Source organism: Eretmochelys imbricata, chromosome 2 (genome assembly GCF_965152235.1).
Source record: "Eretmochelys imbricata isolate rEreImb1 chromosome 2, rEreImb1.hap1, whole genome shotgun sequence".
In the NCBI taxonomy this organism is placed as follows: domain Eukaryota; kingdom Metazoa; phylum Chordata; order Testudines; family Cheloniidae; genus Eretmochelys; species Eretmochelys imbricata.
Genome location: NC_135573.1, coordinates 242256263 through 242276770, shown reverse-complemented (window position 1 = coordinate 242276770; position 20508 = coordinate 242256263). Strand labels below are relative to the sequence as shown.

The 20508-nt window shown below is 40.6% G+C and overlaps 1 protein-coding gene across 4 annotated transcripts in view; it reads right to left on the bottom strand.

Moving 5' to 3' along the window:
• Window positions 1–20508, bottom strand: part of CCNY (cyclin Y) — a 224634-nt gene that overhangs the window by 166376 nt on the left and 37750 nt on the right. For 2 of the 4 annotated variants that reach the window (XM_077808318.1, XM_077808319.1), the window contains exon 2: window positions 14563–14715. The exons of the other annotated variants lie outside the window; for them this stretch is intronic. The gene's annotated coding sequence lies outside the window, so the exon portion shown is untranslated. The remainder of the gene's footprint in view (window positions 1–14562; window positions 14716–20508) is intronic. 4 annotated transcript variants of the gene reach the window in all.

Genomic DNA, 20508 nt, shown 5'->3' with positions numbered 1-20508 from the left:
TTTCAGCAAAGAAAGGCAAAAAGCAAACAAACACATTCCAGACTGGATATAAAAGGGAGAAAATGAAATTAAAACTTCACTTAATGGGGATGATTTTCCTCTCAGATATAGACCCAGTCTACAGTTAAAACTTAGGTCAACTTAGCTATGTCGCTCGGGCCTATGAAAAATTCTGCACCGTGAGTGTCATAGTTAGATCAGCAGCTAGATCGATGGTAGGTAGATGCGGCTAGATCATGGAAGGATTCCTCCATTAACCTAGCTATCACGTCTCTCAGAGATGGATCAAACACCACAGACGGAATAACCCTTTCCATTGATGTAGGAACTGTCTACACTACAGTGATACAGCACATAGATGTAGCACTGTAGCTGTGTGGCTACAGTGGCTGTAGCATAGACATGGCCTTATTCTAAATAGAAACACTACTAACGGGTTAACATCGAGGCAAAATCAGAATAAGGCCTAATATGTCTAAAGAATAAAATACAACTTCATTCTTTATAGCACCTGCCATTAAAATTATTTTATCCCAAAATGCTTTATAGAGTTGACCACCACAATGAAAGTTAAAATAAATAGCAGAATGAGTGAAATCAAGAGGTACAGAGACCGAGATAATGGATATGCTTTCAGATGAGATTTGAAAATAGATGGGGAGTTGATGAGCTGGACACTTGTAATCAGTGGCTTCATTTGGCAAGAGCAAATAGCTAACAAGGCACATCCATCCCAATGAGCAGAGTGCAGAGGAAAGATCAATTAGACCAACAATTCCTGTTGTCCTAGTCCTTTCTATCTATTCTATGAACGGAGACACTGAAGGACGGATACAGACTGATTTTAGAGGCGCTGAGCACCTGTAGCTCCCACTGCCTTCAGACAGGAACTGTGGCCCATATGTGTAATGTATACATGGCTTCAGGAATCAAGCAGCAGAGAGAAAAGATAGTCCAGGAGGTTAAGGCACTAGTCTAGCACTGGAGATCAAGGTTCAAGTCCCTGCTCAGACACAGACTTCCTTGGGCAAGTCACTAAGACTATATCTACACTGCAAAGATAAGTTAACCTATGATACTTGCGGCACCTTAGAGACTAACAAATTTATTTGAGCATAAGCTTTCGTATATTTTTCGTGTATATATATATATATATATAAAAATATACATACACACACACACACACACACACAGAGAAGGTGGAAGTTGCCATACAAACTGTAAGAGGCTAATTAATTAAGATAAGCTATTATCAACAGGAGAAAAAAACTTTTGTAGTGATACTCAAGATGGCCCATTGAGACAGTTGACAAGAAGGTGTGAGGACACTTAACTTAAGGAAATAGATTCAATATGTGTAATGACCCAGCCACTCCCAGTCTCTATTCAAACCCAAGTTAATGGTATCTAATTTGCATATTAATTCAAGCTCAGCAGTTTCTACTTGGAGTCTGTTTTTGAAACTTTTCTGTTGCAAAATTGCTACCCTTAAATCTTTTACTGAGTGGCCAGAGAGGTTGAAGTGTTCTCCTACCGGTCTTTGAATGTTATGACTCCTGATGTCAGATAAGTGACGGTCACACAAACGCCACTCTATACCAGAAACCTACTGACCGCTATACTTACCTACATGCCTCCAACTTCCATCCAGGACACACCACACAATCCACTGTCTACAGCCAAGCTCTAAGATACAACCGCATTTGCTCCAATCCCTCAGACAGACACAAACACCTACAAGATCTCTATCAAGCATTCTTAAAACTACAATACCCACCTGCTGAAGTGAAAACAGATTGACAGAGCCAGAAGAGTACCCAGAAGTCACCTACTACAGGTCAGGCCCAACAAAGAAAACAACAGAACGCCACAAGCTGTCACCTTCAGCCCCCAACTAAAACCTCTCCAGCGCATCATCAAAGTTTTACAACCTACCCTGAAAAATGACCCCTCACTCTCACAGATCTTGGGAGACAGAGCAGCCCTCGCTTACAGACAGCCCCCCCAACCTGAAGCAAATACTCTCCAACAACCACACACCACACAATAAAAACACTAACCCAGGAACCTATCCTTGCAACAAAGCCCGATGCCAACTCTGTCCACATATTTATTCAAGTGACACCATCATAGGACCTAATCACATTAGCCATGCCATCCGGAGCTCATTCACCTGCACATCTACCAATGTAATATGTGCCATCATGTGCCAGCAATGCCCCTCTGCCATGTACATTGGCCAAACCAGACAGTCTTTATGCAAAAGAATAAATGGACACAAATCTGACATCAGGAATCATAACTTTCAAAAACCAGTAGGAGAACACTTCAACCTCTCTGGCCACTCAGTAAAAGATTTAAGGGAGGCAATTTTGCAACAGAAAAGCTTCAAAAACAGACTCCAACGAGAAACTGCTGAGCTTGAATTAATATGCAAACTAGATACCATTAACTTGGGTTTGAATAGAGACTGGGAGTGGCTGGGTCATTACACATATTGAATCTATTTCCCTATGTTAAGTATCCTCACACCTTCTTGTCAACTGTCTAAATGGGCCATCTTGATTATCACTACAAAAGTTTTTTTCTCCTGCTGAAAGAAAAGGAGTACTTGTGGCACCTTAGAGACTAACCAATTTATTTGAGCATGAGCTTTCGTGAGCTACAGCTCACTTCATTGGATGCATACTCCGATGAAGTGAGCTGTAGCTCACGAAAGCTCATGCTCAAATAAATTGGTTAGTCTCTAAGGTGCCACAAGTACTCCTTTTCTTTTTGCGAATACAGACTAACACAGGTTTCAGAGTAACAGCCTTCTCCTGCTGATAATAGCTCATCTTAATTAATTAGCCTCTTACAGATTGTATGGCAACTTCCACCTTGTGTGTGTGTGTGTGTGTGTGTGTGTGTGTGTGTGTGTGTGTGTGTGTGTGTGTGTGTGTGTGTGTGTGTGGAGATAGATAGATAGATATATCTTCTTACTACATGTTCCATTCTATGCACCCGATGAAGTGGGCTGTAGCTCACGAAAGCTTATGCTTTAATAAATTTGTTCATCTCTAAGGTGCCACAAGTACTCCTGTTCTTATTACAAACAGTGTGAAGCATTCAGTTACTCCAGTGCTGGGGACCATATAAGTACAAAAGATAGGCAAAAGGTCAGTCAAGCTCTACATTAAAGGCACCAGTCTGCCCCACTTCCCTTCAATGAGATTTCCAGAACCCTAAAGAAAAGGTTCTTTGTATTTTATCCTCCTTACTCTCTCTTTCATCGTGGCATAGCTGCCTCAGAGGAGAAGAAGGCGGGATGTGGAATGGGAGGATAAAGGAATTACTGTAACTTTCCCTCATTATAGATAATGTTTCTCCCATTTCAAGTCTCAGACACGCAGGGACAGATGGACATAGCATAACCTACCAAGCTGAGGTGGGGCTTTCCTTACCACTTGTAGGATTTTAGAACCAAAGGAATCATCCTGGCAGACAGACGAAGCATTGTCAGCTGTCTCTAAGGCCTTCTCTAAACTACCACTGAAGTCGATGTAAGTTACGTTGCTTAGGGGTGTAAAAAAACCATACCCCTGAGCGACGTAATTTACATTGACTTAACGCGGTGTGTACAGTGCGTTATGGCAGTCAGAGAAGCTCTCCTGCCGACATAGCTTCTGTCTCTTGTTGAGGTGGATCTCCCATCGACGTACGTAAAAGTCAATTGCATCAATTTCAGCAGCGCTGATTTAGCGCAGCAGTAAAAACAAGCCCTAAGTGTTACGGGAGGAAGGCTTTAGAAATGGCTAATAGGGCTTAGTGTGTTTACCCACAGGCATGAAAAATTCTATCCAGTTCCTCAAAAGAGCATAAGAATTCTGCCACAGACCAGGAATTGTGTTCCCCATTAACAATGTTCAGGATGGAGGAGTGCAGGAGGAAATGAACCAGTCTCTAGATCCCTGGAGACTCTGGCTGACAGCAATGCCCAGACGGTGTTCTATGTGAGTGGGGTTTTGTTCAGGCACATTTGGAGAAGTGGGGCACTGGTGTACACAAACAAAGTCAGAGAGGAGACAATCAAATTTGCCATCAGACGTAAGAGAGAGGAGATCAGCAGAAACAACTGGCAGGTCGAAAGTATGGAAAGGCCATAGAAGACAGAGCTATGTTCGAGGATGCTCATATTGCCCTTACGGTACACGTCTATCTGGAGACATTTAGCTGAAGGAAGCTGAGATGACTTCATACCAAGCCTCAAGAAAGCCTCAACAACTGGCATAGTGTGAACGTGTGTTTGTTTGAATAAAGATTGAAAGTAAAGAGATACTGAATGTTATTCTGCCAGCATTAGTACTTGCCGAGTCTGATAGCCTCTATTGAAACAGACTGGCTCCGCAGAGGTATCGCTGGGCTACTCAGGATGCACAAATCAAAGCCATGACACCCCCACCCCACATTACAAATAACCGCCACGTTTATGGCATCTTATTAACTCCACTGTTAATTTATGAAGAAAACAATGTATGTAGACAAAAAAAAGTTACATATCAGATTTGCAGAGTTTAATCACTGTGAAGGAGCAGCTCTAAAAGGTCATAAACTGCTTTCAGCAGCCCACAACACTTCACAATTATTTAAAGGAAGTAATTGTAGGAAACTCACAACAGGCACGCCTCTCCCTGGAGACAAGCTGGAGACGGAAAAACATTACTCCACAATGCAGCACACCCTTTCCCCTCTATTGCCAAGGCCAAATAGAACAACAGAAATGTGTGACAGCACATACTGACTCAAATACAACACATAATATACAGCATATTCAAACAAATATTGCAACACATGTACTGTACAGCTCATTTCTGTCTCCTAAAGCTAATCCTCCTGATAACACTGAAAAAGCAAGAGATAAACACTCTGGAATCCCACCAGGAAGCCCAGATTCTCCAGTCTATTTGTATGCATCTGTCTCTTTACTTGACAGGACTCCAGCCACAAATACATTTGATTAGGTCAATGATTTTCAACGTGTGGTCTGCAGACCTCTGGGGGTCCCCAGACTACATCTAAGATTTTCAAAGGGGTCCGCACCTTCATTCTAAATTGTTTAGGAGGCCACAAATGAAAAAAGGGTTGAAAACCACTGGAATAGGTCATTAGGTACAGAAAACAGCAGTGAGGGACACATGACAACTTCTGCTTTTACTTGATGTCCAGATCAGTGCTACATTTTCCTCCCCTTTCAAAAAGTTTTATTAAAAACAAATACCTTCAATTCAATTTGGGTCCAGAATTTGTTTTTTATTTATTCACTTGTAGCCTTGTGAAACCAAACAAACAGCACTATGGTATTGCTATCCCATGCACCAAACCTACTCATCCACCCTACACTATAATGGTTATGGCAAAAAATATATGTATATACACACATATACACACACACTTACTTAGTTTTGGATCAGATAAAATCATTACTTACTCAGTGGTAAGTGTATTTTGCAAGGTGTTGTACAAAAGCCAGATAATGAAAATAACTAGAAGCAGACCACAAAAAGAAATGAAACTAACCTGTTTAACTTCCTTGCCCAAAACATATGAAATGCCAAAGTAAGAGAATGGAGGGAAAGAGTTAGATTTTTATAACGTTTCAATTTTAATAATGTAAATACACATTAACAACATAGGTCGAGATTTTTTTTTATGTGCAATTTTATCTTGACTCAGCCTTTTCAACCATTCTTCTTGAGAAATTAAGCAGCAAAGCATTCCAGAACAAAACAAGAAAATGTCAAGTCACCATCCTTTGACTCTTACGTTGTTTAAGCCAATAAACTATCCAATGAGAAAAGGAGATTCAGCCTAGTGCCAGAATGCTGTGGCTGCACATTAAATGGTTAACTCACTCTGGCATCAGCATCCAGTTTTGAATATCAATGAAGCTTTGTATACTTATTTAGAAAGGAAAATGAATGAAATGTATATTCCGTAGAGCTGCAGTTTGTCATATATACAAGAATTCATATGATTTCATTCTCAGCTGCATCTTATTCTCAACCATGCAGAACATGAAAACCCAATCAGCGAAGTACTAAACCCACACAAAAGTGCATGCTCTTTTTATGAAGTTGATGGACTTGTACATTTTTATAGCACATCACATCTCAAAGAATCCCACGTGGCTAAGTGACTGTACAAATCAGCAGTCATTCAGCCCTAGACAGAAGTAGGGACTGCACTGGAGTTGCACCCACTCACATGAGGACTGATTTTAAATATACATTGATAGAGAGGATTAAATTATTTTGCCCAACACTGCAACGTAGCTGCCTCTGAGTTAAAACCTGACAACTATGTAATAGTGCACAGCAGCAATACTCAAGCCAGGTCTATACTACAAAGTGTTGCCAATAGAGCTATGTCAGGCAGGGGCGTTTAAAACACACACACCTCTTTAGCATACATTGCCATGCCAGCAAAACTCCCCGTGTAGATGCAACTATTCTGACAGAAGAATGCTTCTGTTGGCACAGCTAGTATCGTTCAGGGAAATGGTGTTACTATGCTGGGAGAAAAAAATTCTTCTCTCAGCGGACACTGACTACACTAGGAGGCTCTGCTGATATAGCTATAACAGTATAGCTGTTTTGGCTAAGCCACTGTAGTGTCAATTAGCCCACAGTCTGACAGAAAGGCATATGTCTGGCTGCAGTCTCTACTCCCCTCCCTACCCTCCGACTATAAACACTGTTAGCTCCTGGAAGTCCAGGAAATATATGACATTCTATGTGGAAGCTCTGATAGGGCAAAGCAATTCATCAATGTTCTGGCTCTTCGTGCAACTTCCCTTTCAAGATGTATGCAAACATCAGGTGCGTAAGTGGGCACACGAATACTGTGTAAGTGCAGTATACTGTTTAGTGCACAAATACTGTGTAAGTGGCCTAAGTGACCCAGGCTTGAAGTGGCACTAAGGTGATTAATGGAAACTGACTTTGTCGGAGAAGTAACATGGGAGGTAAGGAAGTAATACGCTGTTTACAAAGCCATCTCTTCACAACAGCAGCACTAAATGGACTTGCCCCTGACAGATACACAGTCTTCAAAATGAAGCTTCTGTTTCCCATCCCACCCAGTAGTCAATGATGGATGTGATAGGGCTACTGCAATTGAAAAATTAACACAAGAGGGAGATCTGGCCTAGTGCTCTGGTTAAATTCCAACTAGGTAATTTTATTCTGCATCTTTAAAAGTTCAATCAGGCTTCAACTGCATCCCTAAACTATTGCATACTGGTACTGGTGCTGTTATAGTGGCTGGTAACTTCCACCTGAGCAATGGCTCATTCCGATAGTGACTGATGAAGAGATCCTCACAGGTATGCAGCTTTTAATACTGTAATGGTTTGAGGGGAGAAAAATACATTCCAGAAATCAATAAGCGACAATAATAATAAAGAGGAAATTCAGTGTAGCCACAGGAGAGTTATTGGAGAGAAATATAGGGGAAAATGTCTTATGACCAACTTCTTAATACAATGAAGTGGCAGAAATACCTCACTAAACAAACAGTCTCATTAAACAAACTGTCTTATTAATACAAATGGGAATGCTCATGGAGAAGGAGAATGTGTCAGGGTGGCAGATTCACCACCATCACCAACAAGTAAAGAAGCAACATAAAATTCATATTACACCCAAACTGGTTACACAGTTTACTAGAAAAACAATGAATCAGGAATATAATGTGTTTCTGATGATAATGCTGCTTTGGTGAGGACATGTGTTTGTATGTTATGGAATTGAGGACTGATTTATGGAATAAGGGAATAAGGGAATATGGAATAAAGGAAAGTTAGATTAAATATAATACACAAACACAAATGTCTGTTTGCTTTTCTCAGGAAGAATCACTGTAAGAGCAAAAACACATTAATAGCGAGAGCAGGTTCCAGGTCTTTGAAATCATCTCCTATTGTAATTCCCCTTCTATTAAAGATATACAATTATGTAGTAATATACAGAAGTTAATTTCCTAACTACCCAAAAGAATCTTCAAGACAATTCCTAACCTTGTGTAAGGTTGCGGGGGAGGGGTTGTTTTGGGGTTTTTTTTAATTCAACAAACCACTTCAAAGTATTGCATAATTTGTGAATTATTTCAAGTAGCTTTGGTTGGCTGCCTAATTCTTCCTATCAACTGCAAGTCTGTTGTACCACCTAAGACTGCCTTTCTTTATCCTGGCAATCACTTCTAATTTCTTAGAAAGGTTACTTTGACTTATCTGGATAGATTTCATCTGAAAGAAAGGATTAAGAGAAAGCTCAGCCACCTGTTAATATAGCTAAGCCTCTGAAATAAGGGTTTGTGCAGTGACAGAAAAAAATACAGTTAATACCAACCAAAAAAAAAAACAAATTTGCAACACAGAATTCCAAACAACGGTTGCAATAAAGAGTATAATTTAGATTACATACACACTTAACATATAAAGAAAGACACAGCCATACCAAAGCCTGTTTAAGTTAAAAACTAAGTTTTGCTAGGTTTGGGATAAATTTGTTTAAGCACACATTAAAACATGATTTTTACGGTTGTTTCTAAGCCTGAGCTACGATTTTAGCAGAAGATTATAAAGCCCTGTCCCCTTTCAGACATCAGAGCACAATCTTTCTGCCTTAGCCCCAAATGAGCAGCAGCTGCCCTTCAGGCTTTTGCAGGGACAATTAGCATTAGAGCCTAAACTTTTCAGTCTAGGGCCTAACATATTTCAAGAAGTTCAAGGGGCCACAATCAAAACTTTTACTATTTCCCCAGGCTCAGGCACAGCCAGCTGAGCCAGTTTCTCTGGGGCTTCCTTTCACAGCCCGGAAGAACACACTTCCTCCCTTCCTTCCACAACGCAGCAGGTTGCCAGTGGCAGTGCAGGTTTCAGAGTAACAGCTGTGTTAGTCTGTATTCGCAAAAAGAAAAGGAGGACTTGTGGCACCTTAGAGACTAACAAATTTATTTGAGCATGAGCTTTCGTGAGCTACAGCTCACTTTATCGGATGCATACCGTGGAAACTGCAGAAGACATTACATACACACAGAGACCATGAAACAATACCTGCTCCCACCCCAGCTCAGGCCAAAAATTATGCCTAGGGCTGCAGAGGAAGCAGTGATAGATAGTATCTCTTCCTCTTCCCTGTAGCAATGGGGTGATTCAAATTCTTCTGTTTAAAAATCACAGAACACAGTTCAGAGAATGCATTTTACATTTGTAATCAAATGCACATCTCCTTAGAACAGCTGCTGTCACTAGCCACAAGTGGCCCCTAGGTCACAGGTTAGGCATCCCTGTATTAGAGATATTGCAAATGTATCATTAAGTACACCGCAAAATTTTACAAAAGAAAAATAAAACCCTGCCTTGCCTTCACTAAATGGAGAGGGAAGGGAGGAGAGGAGAGGGTGACTGTGTTGAAGAGGGAAAAGTTCTAAGTTTTGTTTAAATTTTATGTCTACAAATTTCTATTGCCACCGGAAAGACAGGGCTGATGTACCACAGGGTAAACCCACACATTGCTGCCTTGATCTGCGACCCAGCCTTGCAGTAACTGTGTTTACAGCCAGATGACAGCAATATCATCAGAAGTGGAAGGCACTTCTCTCCTGCACCCCAGTCACCTTATTGACATGAACTCCAAAGCATAGGTGAAAAAACTGAATGCTAGAATCATTATTAAGTACAATCTATTTCTTTCCCCTTTAAAAAAAATAAATTATATATATATATCTCCATCCAAAAACTCCATTAAGGTTGCAGAATATAACACCAGGATAAGCAAGAGGGTCACACAGAGGCTTTAACTTATTCATACTGCACAAGTTTATTCTAAAAAACAAAAGGACATACCATTTAAAACTAAAAACATTTAAAAAGAAAAAACAGGAATACAAAATGATGCCGCTGCACAAACATGGCCAAATTAACCCTGTTGCAGGAGCCTTCACTTTTGCCTTTCCTGACTTTTCTCTCTTACTGCAACCATACTGTTGCTTTAAGAGCTTTCTGCATTGAATTATATTCTACTTTTCACCATCTGGATGTTAAAAAATATATCAGCTCTCCAAAACAAGGTAGCAACATTGCTAAAGTACCAACTTCCCTGCTGGGCAACCTGCCGAAGAAACATCTGAAAAGCTGGATTTCTTCATAATTGCACGCATGTATGACGTACTCTATCTCCTGTGTGTGCGCTCACCCCTTTAGAACAGACAGGGAATTGAAATATACAATCAGCTACGTAAGGCGCACTTATTAGGATCCCTATCTGTTTCAAAGCCCCATCTGATGAGAAAAAAGAAACAGACGTGAAAGACAGAGAGATGGCTTTATGCACTCCTACAAAGCATCCTGGTTTCGTTTTTGGCAAGTCACCCTAGCGTATAAGTTGGGCTGTTAGCAATGTTATCTCTTCTGCTGGAGTGAAGCTGACAACATCCACAGGTACAGACAAAGCCTTTGGCCTCTAGGTCCCTTATCTGCACCTGAACCATGTTGGTAATGTTCAAGAGTTGCTTGCCTCTAATGGCTGATAATTGGCCTAGTGAAGGTGAAATGAGTTGGAGGTGTCAGCACTGTTCACTGCATCAGTCATTTTATGGTAGACAAATGCTCATAGCAGAACCACCACCATCCACAACACAAAACGGACAATAGAACCCAACTATCTTTCCCAGAGCTAGAGGTGGTCTCTCCAGATCTAGGACTGCAAGGACAATGAGGAAAGCTACCAGTGCCAATGACTGTGCTGTACCTGTTCTTTTAATAGTTTAACTTTGTCTTCCAGAGTGGTTAAACCAAATCCTTTCACAAGTGTGAAAATCTCACTTAAAATATTACAAATATAAAATGCCAAAACTGTTCACCTTGTACTGATTATTTATTCTGGGGATTTATAAATAACATTAGTCATTCCCTTCTAAAGCCATGTCCTTGCTAGCTAAATAATGGAACCCAACAAATGAGGACACTGAAGTACTTTACCGCAGATCAGCGCCCCCTCACACAACGCGAGAGGGATCTGAGGAAGGGGATTTCCAAGACTCCAAGAGGATCCCCTGATACATCATCTCACTGGGGAGGTAGGGTTTCAAACTTGAGAGGCTGCCACACGTGCAGAACGTGTGACAAAAGAGCACCGTGAAGACAGCCTAACCCACTGCAGAACAGTAGTCTGAAAGACTACCTATCTTGGGGATGGTCTGCTCCCATAAAGTCTATGATGGGAGCACAGAGTGAAGGGAATTATCCAGGCCTTTAATTTTAAAAAAAGGTGAACCAAAGATAGAAAAACTACATAATGTCTTCAGCACATTTCTTTCTATGTAGTTGTCATTCATGTATTCTGGGATGCCAAACAGGGCAAAGCTATTTCCTGAGACAGCAATTTACAAAAAGATTAAACTATCAAGCTTTGGAATAATTGTTTATAACCATTGTGTTTATTACAAGATCAAACTGAAAAATGCCATATTGCAAAAACAGGGCATTCCCCACAGTGCTAGTACAAGAACACAAACCATTTGATCCAAATTACAGATGTTATGAATTGTTCCACCACACAACAGTACATTTTGAGCAGCTCTCAAAATCAACATGAAGCTATTAGTGGCACATGGCTGCAACAGCAGAAGACGAGTGCTGTGAGGGTAGTAAATTCTGCAGCATTTTCTTCTTCATGGTAAATTAACATCAATCCACCTCCCTTTATAGAACAGAATAATGCTGTGGAGGTCAGTCCTGCTCCAACTGAGATAAATGGCAAAACTCCCACACAACTTCAATAGTGCAGACACAGGCTCAAAATCTTGCATCAGAGAACAAGAATATAAAATCAAGGATTGCACTTGGGAATGGAATTATGCTTAGGAATACATTTAGAATGTTCCCATGTTAATGAGGAATAAAATACCAATAATACAATACAAAGAAATGTATTCTACTTAGACTTACAAAGATTTTATATTTAGCCTTATTCCATAAGAAGTAAAACAGGACACATGTAAACCTGAAATAATTATTCTCTCTCCTTATCTAAATGATCTCATATATAACTTTATTTAGCCACACCTACAATATGTGCACAAATCCTTAGAATTCGGAACATCTGCACAAATTCAGGTTATGTACAATGGAATACGCTTAACTGAATACCTTTCAATACTGTTTTCATTTGATACTTCTTGTACTATCCCATATATTTTCCACTTCCAAGTCCCTAAAAGAGTAATTTAAGGAGAATACAAAGAACAGATTAACAAGATAAAAGAAAGCATCATCCAAGGTAACTCTTTCCCCTTCCTCTTCCCATATCTGTCTTCCAAATTTCAAACTCTCCAAGACAATGAGCTTGGAGTCTTTCATTTTGAACATGACCGCTTTTTATAAGGTTGATTAGGGTATCTTTCTTTTAAAATGTGATCAGAGCAGTTTTTTTTTTTTTTTTTTTTTTTTTGTTGATGGGGAGGAGGAATACAGGAAGCTGGAAGAGTAAGTGTAGGTTCTATTTTGATTACTTAAATACTTAGTTGTGTACATGGTTGCAACACAAAGGGGGTCATTCAACACACTGTAGACTTGTATCTGAAGCTTTTTTTTTTGCGGCACATATTGTCTTATTTCTGGGTATACCACCAATATTTCGAAGATGATACTTTAATAATAATCACCCAAGGCAAACAGAGGTATTATTTTATTGCCATGATTAGGACAACTTTCATCCCACTTTGGCAGCATGCCTATGTCCAGCAAGATGAGCTATGCACAGAAGGCACAATTTGTCATTACTCTCAATTGCACACCTGATATTTGTTTTATACCTCTTGGAAATTAATCTCCATCAGTACATAAAGTGGACATGAGATAAATTCCCAGGTTGGAGAGGGCATCAAGGGACTTTTATAGCCAATTATATATTACTAAATTGACTGCAACAAGAAAACTTGGTTATCTTGTAAAGTGATCAGACACTGTACTTCTACTCCATTTATTCTATATAGCTATTTGGTCAAGCAAACCATTTATAGAAGACATTACTGGACAGATAACACACAAAACACAATATTATAGCCAAAAGCTAGATCCTGCTCCCATTCAACAGGAACAGGACAATGTCCTAAGCTTCCCTGACATAGCTTTCCATCTCAGAATCAAGCGAATTGTGCATACTTAACTCCTCCCGTATAGACACATCTAAGCACAGCAAACTGTCTGGCCACAAAACCACCCATGAGATTCGTTTTCCAGGCTGTCCAGATAAAATATAGGAAAACTGTTATATGCCTTACCAAAGAGAAAAATTAAATTATTTTAAAATACAACCTTTATAATATTTAAACTTAAGCCATACCTAATGCTTTCAGTTTAACCTCAATAAACCAGAAACATTCAGAGCCACATTTTCAAACTTGGAAACAGAAAGTTAGGTTCCTAAATCAAAGTCTGCTGGCTGTCTACAACTCATGCTGAAATAACAAAGTGACCAGTGCACCCCTGAAAATGTTGAGAGGAAAAAAATTAATTTAGAAAGAAAACAGAATTAAAATCTCAAGTGGCTAAGTCACAGTCTAACAGCACGTTATAAATATAAAGGGAAGGGTAAACACCTTTAAAATCCCTCCTGGCCGGAGGAAAAACCCTTTCACCTGTAAAGGGTTAAGAAGCTAGGATAACCTCGCTGGCACCTGACCACAGTGACCAATGAGGAGACAAGATACTTTCAAAGCTGGAGGGGGGCAGAAACAAAGGGTCTGGGTCTGTCTGTGTGATGCTTTTGCAGGGGACAGAACAGGAATGGAGTCTTAGAATTTAGTAAGTAATCTAGCTATATAGGCGTTAGATTGTTTGTTTAAATGACTGAGAAAATAAGCTGTGCTGAACGGAATGGATATTCCTGTTTTTGTGTCTTTGTAACTTAAGGTTTTGCCTAGAGGGATTCTGTGTGTTTTGAATCTAATTACCCTGTAAGGTATTTACCATCCTGATTTTACAGAGGTGATTCTTTTTTACTTTTTCTTCTATTAAAATTCTTCTTTTAAGAAACTGAATGCTCTTTTCATTGTTCTTAGGATCCAAGGGTTTGGGTCTGTGGTCACCTATGCAAATTGGTGAGGATTTTTATCAAACCTTCCCCAGAAAAAAGGGGGTAAGATTTGGGAGGATTTTGGGGGGGAAAGACGTTTCCAAACGAACTCTTTCCTAATAATAATAATACTGGTGTTAGACTTTGGTGGTGGCAGCGAAAGTCCAAAGGCAAAGGGTAAATAGTTTGTACCTTGGGGAAGTTTTAACCTAAGCTAGTAAAAGTAAGCTTAGGAGGTTTTCATGCAGGTCCCCACATCTGTACCCTAGCGTTCAGAGTGGGGAAGGAACCTTGACACAGCATATCAAAGATTTTTAGACACAAAAAAGTACCAGTCTCTTTTCTCTTTTCCTGCACAGGGACACTTAACATTCAACATCTATAATAATTGCTATTTAAAAAAAAAAAAGTAGTGGTCACCAAAGAGCATCAATTGCCCACCTACCTTTATGTAGCTGTGAGCCATTGACCCAAAATTCTAAGTTTACAGAAGTAAATGTTAGAATAGCACTGATTTTTCTTCACACTTCAAAGTGCTGAGAAAGCATGTTAGTACTCATTTAGCAATCATGAGTACAGAAGCACAGTGGTCAGCCATCTGAAAAAGAAAAATAATTGGAACTAGCTTCTCTGGATTAGCTTGGCTCAATAATCAAAATGTTACTGACCCATATGGGAGCTGTGAGGGTTGACAGATAGTTCACTTTTGAGAGTCCACTGCAAAGTTTAAAATAAAGTAAGCGTGGCAGTCTCAGCTCAAGTCCCTAGAAAACATCACCCAACATCACTAAATTCAATTTATTTAATTGGCAACACTGGGAAGTTCCTGGTACAGGGTATGGAAAGAATAATATTGTGCTTCTCTGAATAAGGATACTGTAGGAAAGAGTGTTGGAAACCTCACAGTGAAGCTAGTTTCTGTACAGTACACCATGCCTTCATTTGGTCTCAATTCCTTAAAACAACCGTCATCATTTCATTGCCTTCAGGGTTATAATTAGCTGGGTTTATAATTAATGCCACTTTAGTTAAACTGCATATGGTAAACCAGCAGGAATGAAGAGTAAATAACAAAACCTAGGCTTAAAAAAATTAAGACTTCAACAAAACTAATAAAATTTAAAAACATGCAACAAAGACTAACCTGACATCCTCTCAGTGTTTATCTTAATTAGGATTTTTCTATCTTTGAATAGTTTTCATTCAATTTTAGATAAAATGTTTAAATCTTATTGTTCAAGTTTCGTTAATTTTACCCATGGGGCAGTGAAGAGGGGGCAGGGGACTCTCACATTCACAGATTTATGCAAGGGAAGTTCATTTAACAGACAAGAGTGAAACAGGTTTCAGTTTTGTCCCCGGCTCTGAAGAATGGAGTGCTTGGTTGTTGGGAGCTGACATGCCTTACCCATGAATGCAACATATTGTGGAGAAGAATTCTTCCCCCCCACCGCCATTTGATTAAATATGTGGGTAACCTATTAGGCAACTGTCAAGTCTACCACACATTTCACATTAAACAGCAAGGAGTAAAAGGGAAGATGAAAGACACTCAGTCTGTCCTGATGGATGAGATGGGAAAGTGTCACCATGGTCTGAGCAAAACTGTACTGGGGACGTTAGCAAGGGGGAATGGCCTATATTTTTGCACCCTTGGCCCTGACAACAAAGTAGTAAGAGATACTGATAATGGGTGATTGACATGGAGCACTCTTGTCCTTCTGGACCTAATGGAATATATGCTAAAAGAGTCTAAGGAAACTGGGAGAAAGCCACACAAATTGAAGTAGAAGCTTGCCTCTTCACTTCATTCTCTTCCCTGAAAACTCTTCTTCCCCATCACCATAGGCCAGCTACCCCTAACAGATGGACTCAAAATCTAATGAAAGAACTCATCTAAGGCAAAGGAAGGCTGACAATCTCCCAGCTCTAGCTAGAAAGAGAAAAGAGGAATAAACATGGATAACAAAGCTCCCTGCTTTACTTTTTGATTTCTATTTCTTCCAACATGCAAGAACTAGCAAGATCAGAAGTGGGCAAACTATGGCCCACGGGCCACATCTGGCCCGCCAGCCGATTTAATCTGTCCCTCAAGCTCCTGCTTGAGAGCAGGGTCTGGGGCTTGACCCGCTCCAGCCGGGGAGCAGGGCTGGGAGCTGCTCTGCGCGCACAGGCAGCGGCTCCGCGTGGATCCCAGAAGCAGCAGCATGTGTCCCATCTGGCTCCTGCCCCAAGCACCGGCCCCGCAGCTCCCACTGGCCAGGAACTGCAGCCAATGGGAGCTGCAGGGGTGATGCCTGCAGACAGGGCAGCACACAGAGCTGCCTAGCCACTCCTCTGACCACGAGTCAGAGGGGGGACATGCCGCTGCTTCTGGGAGCTGCTTGAGGTAAATGCTGCTTGGAGCCTACACCCCTGAGCTACTCCCATGGCTTCAACCTCATGCCCCAGCCCTGACCTCCCTCCCTCGATCCCAGCCCAGAGCACCCTCCTGCAACCCCAAACACCCCATACCCAGCCCCACCCCAGAGCCTACACCCCCAGCCAGAGCCCCCACCCACCCCCCACACCCAGCCTGGAGTGCTCTCCCACACCCTGAATTCCTCATTTTTGGCCTCACCCCAGAGCCCACAGCCCCAGCCAGAGCCCTCAACCCCTCCTGAACCCCAACCCTAATTCCGTGAGCATACATGGTCCACCATATAATTTCCATACCCAGATGTGGCTCTCAGGCCAAAAAGTTTGCCCACCCCTAAGATCTATAACACCCAAATTAAGACCATGAATGTTATTAAAAATATTTATTCTACAAAAGTTCTGAGCATCTCCTTGTAAATGGAGATCTGACAGCCTAAAAGACACATTCTTAATGAATTTCTTTCAAGAAGGTCTGACTGAGCACACATAATAGAAAGCCTTTCAAGCAAAAGCTTTAGTAATGTCAGTCTTTTCTCCACAAATAATTAAATTAATTAATAAAAAACAAGATAGTTTAAACTGGATTGTAGGTCAAAATATGGCAAGCCCCTTAGCTACTTAATTTATTTCAGTTATGCAAGTTTTTTGCCACGTCAGAGCCTGAATTTATAACCAGCTCGGGATTATTTTGCAGAGTGTTCAAAAAGTTGTGTGCTTTAGTAACATATCTTCCCTCCCCCTGCCCCACTCTGCACCTATATCCACCACAAGTAGGACCAGAATAGCCCAGTGTTATTCTGGCCCTCAGTTGTGCACTACCTCCCATTCTTCACCTTTAATCGTAATGTAGAATTGCTCAGAAACGATCAAAGGGTTGCAGCACCCCCTTCCAAGTTTAACCCCTCTCTCTTCAGAGACTGCCCTCCTTGATTAGCACCTACAATCCTCTTCCTCCTCTCTTCCCCCCCTTCTCCCAATGACCCACACACACAACTCTGGTGTGTTCCTATCCCCAAACCACGTATTCATTCACCCCCCACATGCTGCTCCTCTGATGTACCTAACATTCAGCTGCATCTCACTGCCTAAACTGGCTGGCGCTACTGTTGTTGCTGAAGTCATTGAGGCAAGATAGCCACCCATCCAGATCTTCCTGTTACCCACCCTGCTCCTCTGGCTGGTACTGTTCACACAGCTGCCATTCCAGAATAGCAGACTAAAATCTCTAGCCCCAGGCCTACTGGTTTGGATTATCCTGACCACACGATCTTTCTGACATAAGTAATATTTAAGAATCCTGAGTATCCTTCTCGCTGAATTACATACCACCTGCAAATATTAGCAAACGGGACTCAGGAGAAGCTAGAATACAAGCAAGAGTTAATGCAGAACATCTCATTTTTCTCTTAGTTCTTTCTTTATATTTCAACGCAGTCTTCTCCCAACCTTCAACATCCTCCTTCTCCTTCCCCCTCTTTTCACCCCAATACTGCCTCCGTGACTAGTGCCTTCAGTCATGTCATTACTACTTGCTTTCCCACAACAAAGTCTAGGAATGCTGGCCATCATCCAGCTGCCATTACATCAGCTCAATGTCATTCAAACATCCTCTCTAGATTTTCCTTCCCCATACACAGCAAACTTCCCCACAACCCCACACATTCATCCCTGCTACCTCTGTTTAGGGTGGCCTAATTGCCTGCAGATTCCCTACACTCACTGCAGAACATTATCTCCTGAAGAAAAGGAGTACTTGTGACACCTTAGAGACTAAAATTTATTAGACAGAGGAAAGCCCTCTTCTTCTGTTGGTGAAACTGAACTTACTAAAGAACTAGGCAAAAGTTGATGGTGGAGAGGAGAAAGATTCCATCTGCAGAGCAGAAAAGCAGAAATTCAATCCCATAACCTCTTAGGCAAAAAAAAGAGGGGGGGGGGGAGAGAAGAGTAAAAATGTTATACTTCCCTCACTCTTTCTCCACCATGTAAGTGCTGGAATTTCCTATAAATGAGAAGGAAGGGCAAATTTTTAAAAAAACTAACTAAAATACTTCCAAAGAGCCAATCACCCCCTGGCTTGATTCCAGTCTGAGAGGAAAGTAAATGCCAACAGGGAGAGCAAACACTGAAGGAGTGAAAAGAAAAGGAGTACTTGTGGCACCTTAGAGACTAACCAATTTATCTGAGCATAAGCTTTCGTGAGCTACAGCTCACTTCATCGGTTGCATCCGATGAAGTGAGCTGTAGCTCACGAAAGCTTATGCTCAGATAAATTGGTTAGTCTCTAAGGTGCCACAAGTACTCCTTTTCTTTTTGCGAACACAGACTAACCTGGCTGCTACTCTGAAACCTGTCACTGAAGGAGTGGACTGTTTACAGGCAAGAAAGGTCACACGTTGGCCACAAACATGCTGAAGCAGAAGAGTTCTAAATGTCTCTGAGAAAAAACAGCTTCTTTGGTCAAATATCCTACTGTTTACATTGTATGTTCCCATTTAAAAGGGCATTATATTTACAGTCTTCCAAGTGTATGATACAGGCCAGCGCTGACCTCCACCCTAGGACAAGAGAAGACACTTGCATATGAAAAAGGCCTCAGGGTTTTCATCAACATTCAATCAATCAATTCCTAAGAGATAAAGGAATTTCTGCAGTATGTTTCAAACTAAGGAGTCATCTTAAGCATGCTTGATCAGTCAGGCAAGTCCTAAATGCTCAGAGCAAAAGAGGCCTGACTACGGAGTTAAAATATACACCATTATAATTGTGGTATTAAAATACTAAACCTGTCATAAATACAACATTGAAGATAAAAGCAAAAAAAGTTAAAACCATGGACATGCTCCCTCAAGACGATGAGAAGGTATTTAGTAAAGCATCTTAGAAAGAATTTGATAAGTAAAGAATTACTGTCTTATATCGGAGATGGAAAAAGGGATTATCATTTCTTTGCGCACCCACAAAGTTAAATTGATCAAATTATTTTTGCAGATACATACATTCACAGACATCTATAAATCCACCACCTCTTGCAGCAAAGATAGAAGAGACAGGGTTTTAAATGTGCTGCATCATGTAATTCCAGTGGCCTCTTGGGAACAGATACCAAATTTAAAGTATTCCTTTTTAATGAAGTCAGATCCTTATTAACTTTTTAAAATGAATTATATACCATCCCTCATTAAGTGATTTCTCAAATCCAATTACTTAAACTCAGTTTTGTAAAAACTACAGGACTCTACACAACAATGAGGGGGAGAGGGGAAATAATTCGTAAGTTGTAGTCACAAACTAAAAGTTTCACCATCAGATCCTGATCCAAAGCTCACTGAAGTCAATGCAAGTCTTTTCACTGACTCCAATAGACTTGGTCAGGCCTTTATAGATGGCTAGGAAGACAAAAATGTTACATACTCAAAACATTACAAACCTAATGGGTTTAGTGGATATTATTAATTTTAATATTGAATATTAATTTTACAAACCCAATGAGTAAACTAAATAGAGGGGTGAAAATCTGTTATTAGTATTAGCTCCTTGTATAGGACAAATACATTTAGTTCTCAAAGTAGTGAGAAGGGACAATACACAATAGTTCTCATTAATCCACACTATCAGCTCAGAATACAACAAATCCTCCTATGGAAATCTCTTGTTGGACAAGTCCAATATAGAAACAGACCAGTAGGAATAACTTCCTATGGTTCCTTTATTAAATCAAGAAACATTATACCACTCCCCACTTCACTGCACAACCACTGTTTTCTATAAGAGGAAAATCCATCAGAATCTTCCTCTTTTGTTGTAACCTCCTCATGGGTTTCTCAAATGAATACTTCCCAGGTTCACAAACAGTCGCACAAAGACTATATACATGCCTGCCTTGTCAGAAATCATGACATGAACTGTTTTCTTACAATGTTGCACATGCTTATGTTGCACAGCAAGCCTGGAAGTGGCAGGATTTTTATGT